This window comes from Rhopalosiphum maidis, chromosome 2 (genome assembly GCF_003676215.2).
Source record: "Rhopalosiphum maidis isolate BTI-1 chromosome 2, ASM367621v3, whole genome shotgun sequence".
NCBI lineage: Eukaryota > Metazoa > Arthropoda > Insecta > Hemiptera > Aphididae > Rhopalosiphum > Rhopalosiphum maidis.
Window position 1 is genome coordinate 16,909,255 of NC_040878.1, and position 11,760 is coordinate 16,921,014.

An 11,760-nucleotide genomic window follows, 5' to 3' on the forward strand; every position below is an offset into this window, starting at 1 on the left:
TATACTTTAAGAGTCGCTACATATATTTTCAACCTTAATTATTTTAAAATATGTATTTATTTTATTTTCGTTTTTCCTTCATCATACATACATGTCATGCATGTTATACTGAGTCTAACGAATGACGATAAGTTTCAGTATTATGAACAGTGCTATTATTATACATACTGTGTAATGATATGAGTATATTATAAATTATTATTCAAACAAAAAGTTATACAAATAATATGGAGAAAAGCAAATCAAAATATAAACCGTCATTGAAACAAATGGGTTTTTATTTTTCTAAAATCTAGTGTTGGTACATTAACTGGCTGTACCCGTGTATACTGTTTATAATAGTAGGTACCTAGTAGATAAACATAAAAATAAGTTAATAGCTAGATAATTATATAATTATACTGTTTAATATTTTCTTTAAAACAATAATGAGTGTTTTAAAGATATTATAAATTATGCAAAGTGTAAATCTTAAAATAAAACTCAATCAAACTGATATTTATAGATTAACAAGCACTGCGAAGGACCTACTTCGATTAACCCATATATATTATACATGTTACCAATTTTTTATTAATATTAGGTTAGGTACCTACATTTTAAAGAATAATAGTATGTAGGTGCCTAGAGACTAATTGAGCTTATCTTAAAAGTTTGGTTAAATTTTCCCGTATTCGTTCTAAAAATAACTTTTACAAAATTCTTCACTCAAATACGAATAATTCATAATATGTTGGTTGGTACATAATTATTGCAATTTCGCAAACTTACCTTATATTATTATTGCGCCATAAAAACATACATACATAATAATACATTCGTGGTTTGGCGCATTGTCGGCAGTGTGCCCTCCTCCGCTAGTCGCTACAGTAGTTCTATTCAACGAGACGGATTCTTGGCATCATGAGCAAAACCTATAAATTGTCTTTTTTGTCGAAACTGAGATTTTAATAATATGCCAGTGCGACGAGTGCAGTCTAAAAGTTATAAAATCACCGTCATCGTAAGTTTATGTTAATATAAAAAGTGTATCATTTTGGTAATATCGTCGATATAATCACGGAAGTTGATGTTTATGTATGTAGGTATTTATTGCGATATATATACGAGATGAGACATAGGTATAACTTGTGAGGGAGACCTCGGGACTGATGAACACTACCAATATTTTTAGATTAGCATCCTCATAATTCACGTCATTTATAAAATATATTTTTTTTTATAATTAAAGAATTGTGGGGTTTCAGCACCCCCCTTGCCAATTTTTCATTGAAATTGTGCCACGGACCAAAGATACGACAGAATCCCTAACTATTAAACTCGTGGATGTTGCATTATATAAAAATCTTTTTGCCAATACAACTAATACATACCGTAAAATCTTATAACATCTCTTTTCACTCGTGTTTAAAATGTTTAAATGTTAGTTTCTTTATCGCTCAGAAGTTTCTGTGTGATTGAGAGCCGTCGTTTCCTTCTCCGATTTGTTGCCAAAAACCATGTTTAGTGAAGATAAGAATGACGTATATGTGAGATCGAAGAAACGTTTCAATGAATATGATGCGCATCGCGTACGCCTATAATATTATATTTATAAATGTATTATTATTACAATTTCTTCCTCCGCATTAACTACTGTCACTATTATTTATTATTATTATTATTATTATTATTATTATATATCAAGTATTAACACTATAAAAGTTTACCGCGATCGACCTTGGGTACGGCCCAGACGGTATTCCGGCGCGCGACAACAATGGTGTTGGCGCGCGCGTGGTGGTGAAGAGAACGACGAAAAACAATGGTCCTTGCGTAGTGAGCACTGTCTCGCGTGTACGTGTACAGGTACCTACATAATATATTATATTATAATATACCCTTTTGTTTTTGTCTTTATCGCTCGCGCGCGCATATAATATAATATTGTACACACAAACCGTGTAATTAACTCTTTCTACGCGTGCACGCGACATGTAGGAAATCGACACAAAGAGATTAGAATAATATAGGTAAGAATAATAGTAATAATAATAACAGACATATCGTATTCACCTATTCGGTGTAATGTATGTAATATCTCAATACACACTATATTATACACTGATCGGACATCACTCGTCCACGCTTATAAAGTTATAAAATTTTCAATTTTCGCAGGTTATATTATTTTTCTGCGGTCATATGCACATATTAAATCTATTTAAACGATAATAATGATTAAGGATTATGAACTATACAGTCTATACAGCCTTACAAATAATACTACTCGCTTGACGCATGCATTTTATCGTGGCTGCAGCTGCGGCGAGCATCGTATTATATAAACATTGTACGTGTATAATATTATCCTATACACCTATACAGAGTGCCGCGTCACGTATTATCACCCGCCCCGCCTATCGTTCGTTTAGCGTAAGTATTATAGTACCTATAGATGTATACTGAAGTATAGTATATATTATACTTATAACTGTGTACACAGAGTGGCAGTAATGGCGATCACCCTTCGCCAAATAGGCCCCCTCAATAATTTTTAAATTTTAAGAGAAGCGATGTATGTATTGGTTTTTTTTGTGACTAGAGACAATTTTTACTCCAGTACAAAAAGTGCTTCGATATTGAACTTAAGGGGGTGATTTCTGATAAAAAATTGAATCTGGTTAATAACGCGAAGAGGGAAATAGATACCTAAACAGTCAACAAAATAATTTATTTAGTGTGCTGGCGCCATCCGACGTTAAATGTTTTACATTTTCCGATCAATTGGAATTAACTATAATTGTGTTATTATTTATTACCTATAATTTCATTGTGTGACAGAAATTTAATCAAAAAATATATTATAGCCTTTCAGAGAACAAAATACTAGGTATTATCTTGAATTTGTTTTCGAACATAGGTAATCAAAATTCAATATCAATGTTTATAGTTGACTAACTTTTTGTACAACTTTTGTAGTACCTATTATTTTTGTGTGATTTATAATAAATTTAGTGTAGTTTTTCGGGTTGTTCATTACTTTTTAAAGTGCTAGATGCAAGTGTATTTACACAAAAAAAAAAACAGTAAAGTAAAATCTTTTGTGGCCTATAATACGCCACAATGGCTGAAATCGCAAACACGATTTATTACGCATAGGCGTGTTAAAAACATATTTCACTCAAATTCCGCAGTACTTTTGATACATAAGTATTTATAAATAGTAACTAATACACGTTCTTTGATCCCCAGATAAAAAATATAAATTACATATAATCTATCTCACCAGGCACCATACGAATTGTTCTCATATACACTGGCCATCTATAGTATATATAAGAACTTATATTCTTTAAAACGTTCATAGCTATATGATAACATTGATAACTCAATTAAAATTATTTATTCAGCTAAAAAACATAAATATAAATTTTAATAACTGTGGATATTTAACAAATAAAGCAGTCATTTTTAAAAAAAATGTATTGATATGGAATAAACGTAGTGAAAATACTGCAGAAAATATATCATCATCGTTTCCACGCGATAATACTAGGTACTTTATAAAATAATATATTACTGATAGCTAACTGGTAAGTACTATATATATAATACGATTGAGGTTTATAAATTCGTTATTTTTTTTTATACCTGAAGTTTTATAAATCATACACGACATCGCGCATATTATATAACGTTCATTATTGAACACCCGTTTTAAAATATATATCGAAAGTCGTTGTTGCACAATACCTGAAAGTGGTAAACATTTTTTCTTCAAATAAAAAATCGTATATAGCCCAACAAATAACGTACATATACGAATATAACTATACAGGTATATACGCATATATGCGCGTAATTGCAGCAGTTGTGCTTGTCGTACTGAATACGTCGTATAACTGTATATAAGTATTGTGCATCAGTATGAGAGTGTGTTTGTTTTTGTGTGCAGAGACGTTATATTATTATTTTAATCGTCTTGTGCGGTTTACGCAACATTCTAGTGAAACACTGCAATGCCAGTCGAGATGTGGTATCGCACAAATCAAAATAAAACCATCTATCAAACGGGTGTACCAAATATAATGTCGTGAATAGAAACCGACAATTCTGCATGGTCAATTTGACATGAAGAAACAAAAACGTGATACAGGTATGATAATATTATTATTATATGGGCAACGGGCATGCGACGACGAATGTAAATATATTTTTTTCTCTTTTAAATAACAGGTCCAGTGACTTCTGTAGAAATATGTTACAAAGTGTAACTCAATATGATGTCATTTATAATTGAATTATAATAACTTCATAGCAGTTACATTGGAGCAGTGGTTCTTAACCGGTGTTTTGTGGAACACAGGTGTTCCGTGGATTTGGTATTAGTGTCCTACCAAAATTTTAAAATTCTGTAAGAAAAATTTTTTAGTTTCATTGTCCGACTTCATTGTGCAAACTATTTTATGCTATACACGCATTGTTCAATATATTAAAAAAATTAAAAATGTATATAATTACTATTTTATTTTACGGCTGTGTTCCGCGAAAATCTTATAAAATGTTAAGTGTTCCGTCATCATTCAAAAAAGGTTAAGAACCACTACATTAGAGGTAGACGGGGATCCAATCGGCCCACTATTAAAAAATAAAATGTATCTCTAATATACAAAATAAACAACACATAGCGTACAAAAACATTTCATCTTTTAATTTTTTATATTTTTATTGTATGATTTAAATTTAACTCCCTAAATAACATTATATATTTATTGAAAATAATTTTTTTTTTTACTACTGTTCCTAAAGTCCTAACAATAATAATTATGTTAATCAAAAATTAAAATATAACTTACAAAAAATAAAGTAAGGTACTTCGAACAAATGTATCATTTTTCTTTTGCTTTGGACATTTGCAACAGATGATCCTGCAAGTGAAATTTTTTTAAGTAATTTATATTATATACCGACTAGCCAGTTAGCATAATTTCACTCAAACAACAAATTATCTATAGATAGATGAAAATTTCGACGCATTACTTTTATTGTATATGTTTTATTATGTAAATATGAGGTCTAAACTTCTGAAAGAAGATGGTCGCGGTCGCAGCATTTATTACAACGAAGAAACGTCGTAAGAATACTGTCATGTTCAATGTGTTAAATAATATTACATACCTACCTATTAAGTAATAGCTTGTAAATTTGCTAATTTATAATAATACTAACGAGTATGATCTAAACAGACTTGCATGTTATGTAATAATGTAATACGCAAGGAATCAAACTTGTATAAAATTGAATCTAATACACTAATATATAGTAATCAGTACTTAGGTCTGTCTATAGTAAAAATTGTACTTTAATAATACAGTACACTTCTGGTTTTTTAATACCAGCCCGGATGATTATAATATGAAACCAGCCTACTTTGCAGATGCATATAGTAGCACAGCGGCCCAATCCGCCCGCGAGTTACATTAATATTAAATAGGTACATGTTCATAGTATTTTTGTGTCCCGCACTTTTCCTATAATTATCAATCTGTAAACATTTATTGCTCAACAAATAAATATATGTTATACTAAAGAAATGTGAAAAATATAAGTAATCACGAGAATTGCATCCATATATAATTTTCGTATTTCGTAAGTAGCTATATATTATTATATTATATCTTCATTAATCTATAAAAACCTGTAACATTATTGAGTATGAATTGTGCTAATTAATTAATTTTATAATTGTATTATTCTAAAATGTATATACTTAATGGTATTATAAGTTATAAGTATAGAAAATTGCATGCAAAACATGTTTAAACCTAAAACAAACTACATACGTATAAATACAAATAGTAATTGATATTGTTGCAATAAACTTTTATTTATTATTATTATTATTATTCTAAATCATCCTCTTTGATAATAGTATTTGATGGCATATTATATTAAAATAGATTTTAAAAAAAGCTTATTTCATGTTTATTATATTTTAGATTATCTAACCAAATTCAAAATAAATCGTGCTGGTCGCTATGGTACAATAGGTAGTATATGCGATATACGACTTTTTTTTTACTGTTTCTCGAGCGAATCGTTTCAATAAAAAATTAATTCTCGTCAGCTCTCCACACTATTGTCGTTAGTATAATATATTGTTGCTGTAGTTTAGCGGCTTTTATAATTTTTACAAATAGTGTAGGTACTTATAAAAGATGAGAAGAAAAAAACGCACACACCAAACACAATGCTGCAGAATTATAGGTACACTCAATTACATAATATAATATAATATTAAAATAATATGGGTTTAGTAGCCATGGATAATATAATTAAGTCGTTCAGCGATTGGTAAATCTATATCCATCTATAATAATATATATATATATATATATATATATATATACATAAGAACGATAGGGCGAAAAACGGAAGAGAACGCCTTTTGTCCTCGTATAATCCTATGGTGCAAATAACGTATATACTTATGCGTATATATGGATTAAGCCAAGCGGCGAACGGAGTAACGGACTGAATGCGATCACGGTGTATGGGCTGTATAGTAGATGTTGTGCCGTGGCGGCAGCAGGAGAGACTCAGTTGAACGCCGCACACGCCGGCTGTAGCGAGTTACGAGAAACGTTGATAAATGGCGAAGAGTTGCCCCGTTAACGCCGCCGCGCACTTCTCATCGATTATTTAAACAACCGACACCGCATTTGTACCGCCACCACTGCCGAGGAAACCCTCTATTTTTCAACTCCTCTTTTTTTTCCAATCTTTATTATAATTTTGTACATATATACCTGAGTGTGCGTCAGTCGATAGGTCGACCCAGCCGTCTGGTTCCCACGTACCAATATAATAATATATTATTACCTACGTGTTGGCTGTGGCAGTACAAACTAAAATACACCGCAGTCCCATAATCACATAGTTGAAAATAAAAATAAAATTATGATGGGTGTTATGGTTTTATCTTACTTTTGCAATCAAGAAGCAACGCTAATTTTTTTTCAATAGTTTAAAATATCACAAAACATAATTTGCAGAATGAATAATGAAAAAATAACACAGTATTAAAAAATTCAAATCCGTTTAACGATAAACTATATTATTTGAGTATGCAAAACCTTTTTCATACATATAATTGTACACGTAGATTATTTTAACCGTATATGTAACCTACATTATACGATAATGATGATGAAGTTTGTATACAAAACAATATATGAATATATGTATTTCAGCGATTTATTTCCTACTTGTGTTGTTAGTCCTCATTAATTATTAAAATAAAATATTTAATTTTTATGATAGGCATCTGTTAAATGCAGACGCGCGATGCCACTCAAAATACCTTCACGTATCACTTATTACCATATATACGACCTATATAATATATACATTGTGCAGCCGCCAGCCACCGCTGCAAGTCGGGGGTAGAAAGCATAGGCCACCCCTAACAATATAAATTGTATAAATAATTAAATTCTGAATTGTATATACAAAATTATAATAATTTCGGTATACTTAATTGTATAATATGCATATTATATAATATACAAAATATACGATGATATGCAATATTGTAATATCATTTATGAAACAACATTTTATTTTAAATCGAGTAGGTACAAAATAAAAATGTAATTTACACAAATTAATTATAATATTTATAAAAATAATATGTATATCACAGTGATATTTTATTAGTGTTATATCTATATTAAATTATAATAAGTAAATAACAGTATAAATTATTATAACTTAATTGCTTACAATATTCGTGAAACGATATAAGGAATAATAATAAATCTTATAGGTAATAAATATTTAAAGGTAGCGATACGCATAAATTATAATATTAATACACACCTTGATGTTGCAAGTATAGATATAATTTAATATTACATAACATTAATATTTATTTAATATTGTATAACATACATTTTTTCGACCATCGTTATGTATTTAATGTATAATATCAAATGTATTTTAACCCTGGTACATGTTTACTTTAGTGATTAGTGCGAACCGTTTTTAACGGTTTTACGGCGTATGTTTGTACGTTCCGCTTACATGCATCCATTTTGTTTAATAAATATAAATTATACAGGAATTCCAAATATATACCTACATGCTACATTGCTCTCAAACCATATGTTCACTGTACATAATATATATTATCAATATAAATAAATACTTGCAGTAAATTAACACATATGGTTATTTTTCTCTCGTTAAAAATATATTATTAACAATAAAAACTTATTGTCTTATCTTTCCATCGCCCCCTAAAAATAGACTCCCGTGTAAAATTACTTTTGATGTGCCTCCTGTCACATGTGTACTCGTATTCTAGACAATTCAAGTGAAATTATGTGAGTATATAATATATACTATTTATGGTGCTCCCATCAATAATTGTTAACTAAAAATTATAGACGCAACGACACAACATTTCAAATCTAAATTTCTTCACAAAAAATGTATAATCTTTAACCGAGTAATAAAAAATATTTATTTTTTTATTCGATTATTATTTGTACTTATCATGAAACAGAATCAACTGCAGTGGTCGATATGCGCGCGTGTAATATATGTGATGTATGCAATTTATTCGAAAACCAAATGGTCTTCAATATATATTATTTGATTTGGGGATTAAATGCAACGCATATAATACCTATACCTTTCGTATATGTATTGTACCCATTTACACGCACGCGATCAAACGTCATATCCGGTTCCGGTGGCGAGCGGGTGGGTTTTTCGTCAGGGTAGTGTAGATAAGGGAATATACGCGGCAGACGCGACGTCATCGTGTAGGTATAGTGTTGAATAATTCGATTTTCCCGTGGCCACAGCTGTTGCTGTCTGTATAATAATATAATATAATGTATTAATATTATTATGCTATACCTATATAATGTATAGCTGTATTGACGATTTTTTATGGATCATCGACAGTAAACAAATAAAACCGGCAAGAATCCACGTATAATGATCGTTGGGCACAGGACAAAACATAACTATATAATAGTATAATCAAGCAATATTAATTTATTCTGCATAATATATATGTGTTATTGGGTAGTTCTCGTTCGTCTGTAGTCTACTCATAGAGATAATTGATGATATATAGATATACGCATAAAAGTAATAAACACATAGACACAGTTTTTCCGTTTATAAATATATGGAAAAATACCATGGCTAACTTCGTATATATAATATATATATTATATATATAAACCGAGTGATTAATTTATCGATCAACACTTACTATTTCACCCTATAACGTCTTAAAAAAATTTTTTTATTAATTTCCAGTCAAAATTTTATTTTGACTTATTATTATACTATTAAATTTTTTTAAACTTAATTTTTTTATATTTTTAATCGTTATAATTTTTAAGTTTTTATTGTTTTCACTTACAACATACATTTTTAATTTCATTTTCTGAAGCAGAATATTTTTCAGAGTATTTTGATACATAAAAATTAACGGACGAGTAATTTATGAGTTTAAGTATTTAAAGTATAGGTAAGCGGAGTAGTAGACTAACATTCGAGGTACTACATACCCCATCACTCAACTCACCAAACTTTAAATACTTATAAAGTAATAACTCATAAACTTCTCTTCTGAATTAATATTTTTATGTACCGAAATTGTCCGAAAAATATTCTGCTTTAGGATATGAAATTAAAAATGTGTGTTTTCATTAAAAAAAAAATTAAAAAAACTTAAAAAATGTTGTTTTATATTGACCAAAAATTAAGTTAAGAAAATATTTTCAAAAACATTTATAAATTTTAAAACAATAAGTGTTGTTTGATAAAAGAATCGCCCTGTATACCTATATATTATATAGATGTAGACTGCTGCAGCAGCGCATAGTTCCCGAGTACACTCACGCATATATATATATATATATACATATATAAGGCACCTACATGAATATAACGCAGAAGAAAAAATGCGCGTATATATACGTATATAAAAACCAGATACGCCATTCGTCGGTCGCTTTCGGGGTCGCTTTTCAAAAATCAACCCCGCTGAAATGCGACCCCTTTTCACGTGCGCTGGAGCGTTGACAGCCGAGTGCACACACCCCTCTGCCACCGCCGCCGCGTTATATATACGTATATATAAATGCATGTGGAAGCCATCATGTCCCGCAAACACCGTTCTGGTGTTGGTTGTACGATGACGATATATATCTAGGGTGGGGGTGAGCTCGATTTTCCTCTTGCGAAAGACAGCCTCCATCGTCGAATCGGTGATCTGTATTCAATATGCATATGGTGTAATATTACTATATGTTAACAAACAGAAAAAGCACATTTAACAATTATGAGTTTCAAAACAACAAAAGCATTAAACCTGAAATTACTGAAAATGACGTAACTACATAAGTATTAAGTACCTAAAGTGCATAATAAACGTGTTCTAAAATTCAGCTGCAGTGTAATACCTATACATTGTTTTATATGTTTTATATACGATTATACCATGGATTGCATTGAACGTGTTTACGGGCTTGGTATTAATAAAACGCATACTAAGTATGATCATACCAACCCCTCAACATTAAGAGTCGATAAATAGTTGAGAAACAATTTGCGTTTTTTTTTTTTTTTTTTGTTCCTTCTGCTGAATTAAACGCCACCGCACGCAAATTGAATGATTTACATCAATTAATTATTTAAACAGATTAAATCAACTTTGCAACACTATACATCTATATCTAGGCACATGTATAATGTTTATGTTAAATATATTGTTATAATGCAAATGCCAAATAGTATGTACATTATACAAGCACGGTGCATGTGTTTATCGTTAAATTAAAACATAGTAATCATTGACCCTGCAACATAAATAATACGAGAATAGATGCAGAATTATTGTTTCGAACAATTAATAATAATTTTGTACGTTTTATTTTAATATGTGTTTACAGCTACAGCGTCCAATCAATAACACTTTATAAGTAAGTACGTATTATCTAGCTATCTAGATAGAAATAGTCATTACTCATTTAGTATATTAGGTAACAGGTATCTAAACGTCTATCGAAGTATCGGACTATATAAAAGAAAATAATAAAAACAACAACAACCGTAACGGATTAACCACGTATACGAGTGTTAATACGCGAGTCTAATGTTAAATAAATATATAGTTACTACTTACTATATATTTGTAACTTATACCTTTTTTTTTTACAGAAACAAGCCCAAGGTATTTATTAGTTTATTACAGAGAACAATTTTTAACACATATAAAATTAATTTAAAAGACAATAAGTTTATATTATTATAGTACTCAAGTGAAATACTGTAGTAGTAACTACTATTATACCCTATATATATTTATTACATGAACGTCATTATTGTAATATTATTATTATAAAATAGTATATTATGAAATCAAACATAACACCTATGTAAACTGAGAAAATTGAGAATTTGAAATACAGTTTGCTTCAGTAACACTGAAATATAATACCTATTTTACATCTCTAAATTAAATATAGATTAAATTATTATTTTAGATTATGAGTGAAATGATCTATTGGTTTTACAATAATATTTATTTTATTTACACGATTTGGGTAAATAAACTGATTCAAAAAATTCATCTATATATCTCTGTAGAATAAAAATCACTTAAAAATGGTATTTAACAAAAGTATCTTTCTAAATTCTTTATTATTTTTTAAAGATTTTGGAAAAACTATCAAATTTAGACTATTCTTT